Below are 2,871 nucleotides of genomic sequence, written 5' to 3'. Positions count from 1 at the left end.
AGAGTTCAACAATCTGTGCTGTAACAAGCTCTCCAGTTGATTTTGATGCATTGCTTTATAAGTTCTATTTAGTTTACATAAAAAAAAGAGACCTGGCTCTCTGTCAATATCCAATTGAACAGAATAATTTGACTTACTATGAATTTATTAATTTATTTATCCAATAGATATTAAGTGCCCATCATGTGCTAAGCATTGCTCTGGAGGCTGGAAATTCAGCAGTGAACAAACAGACACAAACTCTGACCTCATGGAGCTTACATTCTAGTTGAAGTCGGCAAACAAACAAAATAAGCAAATTAAATCTTGACACATCTGATATCCAGTATTTCAGATGATCTGTTGTGGAAGACATAAAGCAATGAAAGGAAGATGGAGAGTTGATGAGAAGAAGCATGAATAATGTGGCCAGGGTCTGCATTACTGAGTAGGTAAAAGTTGAACTTTGGGTCACATAACTAACTGGTATGTGAGTTTATTAGAGGTTGACTTTTTTACATCACCTTTAAAAGGTCCATTTATAAATTGATTTACAGAGGTATTTATGTCAGAGTTCCTTTTAAATAATTATGTTTTTTTAAGTACTTTACGAAAAGTCTCAGAAATGCGTATTACGTTTTGTACGCAAATCTTAGTTCTAAATTTATCCTGACTTTTACTCTATTTGTATGCGTTTAACTATATTTTTTAGTACTTAAAACTATCTAATTTAATCATTATATTAAATCGATTGTTTAAAAAGTTGATAATCACAGGGCTTCCCTGGTGGTGCAGTGGTTGAGAGTCCGCCTGCTGATGCAGGAGACACGGGTTTGTGCCCCGGTCTGGGAAGATCCCACATGCCGCGGAGCGGCTGGGCCCATGAGCCATGGCCGCTGAGCCTGCGCGTCTGGAGCCTGTGCTCCGCAATGGGAGAGGCCACAGCAGTGAGAGGCCTGCGTACTGAAAGAAAAAAAAATACTTTGATAATCACAGAAAAATAAAATTCATATGTATTAATTTTAAACTTCTGATCCAATTTTCCTAGGGTGGTAGAAACAGATGAAAGAATGTTGTAGTTAAGCTGGTCTTTTAACCCTGATAGAGTCTTTTAAAATATGAGTTACCTGGAGGGGGCAGTGGGCACCCCAAAGCTGCAGCCAGGTGCTAAGAGATGGCACTTATGGGGCTCATCTCTGCCTGAGAATCAGGGGCTCCAGGCACTGGAAGAGCCGACTCTGATCCTGGGCTCCTCCCTTGAACAAGCCTTAACTAGCAGCCACTTCAGTCCAAAGGCCAAGCTTCTCGTTTTCTGTTAATGATGAGTATTGGTAAAAACACTACATCCAAATCCATGGAGGCTGGAAGTTCAGCTGAAGGCAAGATGAAGATGAAAAGAAGCACCCCGCTTTCTTTACTCTTCTGGTGGTGTTCAGTGGAGGTGCCACATCCAGCGGTTAACACGACGATGAAGACACCGAGCTCATGGCAATATACGTGACAGAAAATGGCATCACAGAAAAGAGCTGTCTCACCAAGAGACATTGGATAGCCCTGGCAGTCTAGACCTCCAGAAATCAGACATGATTTACACCGTAGAAGACATTCCTCTCTGGCCCCTGTGCATATTTCTGGGGTTGCAGCACTACCTGACATGATTCAGCAGCACGATCGAGGTGCCCTTTGCACACTCTGAATGGGACATATTCTAAGGACAAAAAAAAAAAACACAGAGAAATCTTAAGCTTAGTAGTCTTGTTAGTAGTGACATTGGTGTAATTCTGGAACTGTACTGTATGATGTTACAGATTGAACAGATGAATGAGTATGTTGATGTTGAAAATCAGGATTCTCAGTGTAGGAGAAGGGGAGATAAGAATATGGAAAGAAAGAAGGTAATTCAGTGGTATTGGATTGAACTGGTGCTATCATTATGACTCCATGATTCAAAAAAGAGTTGTATCTCTGTTCACTGACTAAATGCCATCCCAGTAATGGTGAGCCCACCCAGTGCTCAGATCTTGGTTTCTAAATACCATTCTCCACTAAAATGAATCAGGGTTCCTTGGAGAAATGGTTGACTCCAGTGTTGAGGCTGAGAAAACTAGAAGTTGAGCCTGGAACATCTTGTGCCAGAAAGGAACCACTTAAAAAATAAGGAAGAGGTGGTGGGAAGAGCTATGTCAGAAAGAATGGGAACCCCCTTGAACAGGCTGCTTTGGACAAGTTTGGGACAATTTAATTACTGAAAGAAATAGTTATGGAAGTGTATTATTAAACTGAATTTAAAAATGAAAAAAAAAGTCACATTTCACTAAAGATTAAAAGGAAACAAAATGTTTTGTAGTTAGCAGAGGAGGTTCAGTTTAGACCCAGACCCCTGGGGAAAGTGTTACTGAGTTGTTATGGACTGAATTGTGTCCCCTCATGTGTTGAAATTCTAACACCCGGTGTGAATTTATTTGGGATGGTTATTTAAGGAAGTAATTAGGGTTAAATCAGGTCATGAGGGTGAGGCCCTAATTCAATAGAACTGATCTCCTTATAAAAAAGGAAAGCAACACCAGAGACCCCTCTGCATGAAAAGCCATGTAAAGAAAAGCCCACAGGAAAAGCCATGTGAGAGCAGAGTGAGAAGGTAGCTGTCTGCAAGCCAAGAAGAGAGGTCTCAGCAGAAACCAACTCTCCCAGCATCTTGATCTTGGACTTCCAGATTCCAGAACTGTAAGAAAATAAACTTCTGTTGTTTAAGCTCCCCATTCTGTGGTATTCTGTCATGGCAGCCCAAGCAGACTAATATATGAGTTTAATCATCTCCTTTTAAACTCAGAGTTAATTGCATATTGAGAAAATCTCCATGAAGACTGCCAAGCAACGTAGGCTTGCAAGGCC

General features: G+C 40.7%; 1 pseudogene across 1 annotated transcript; it reads left to right on the top strand.

The window, feature by feature from the left end:
• The first annotated feature begins 1,297 nt into the window (after positions 1-1,297).
• On the top strand, positions 1,298-1,637 carry LOC307060460 (solute carrier family 23 member 2-like; annotated as a pseudogene). Its single transcript has one exon. The product of its transcript is annotated as a solute carrier family 23 member 2-like (transcript).
• Positions 1,638-2,871: the final 1,234 nt, after the last annotated feature.

This window comes from Hyperoodon ampullatus (assembly GCF_949752795.1).
Source record: "Hyperoodon ampullatus genome assembly, chromosome: 11".
NCBI classification, from domain to species: domain Eukaryota; kingdom Metazoa; phylum Chordata; class Mammalia; order Artiodactyla; family Ziphiidae; genus Hyperoodon; species Hyperoodon ampullatus.
The sequence above is the reverse complement of the archived record's forward strand: the minus strand, read 5'-3'. Positions and strand labels throughout refer to the sequence as shown.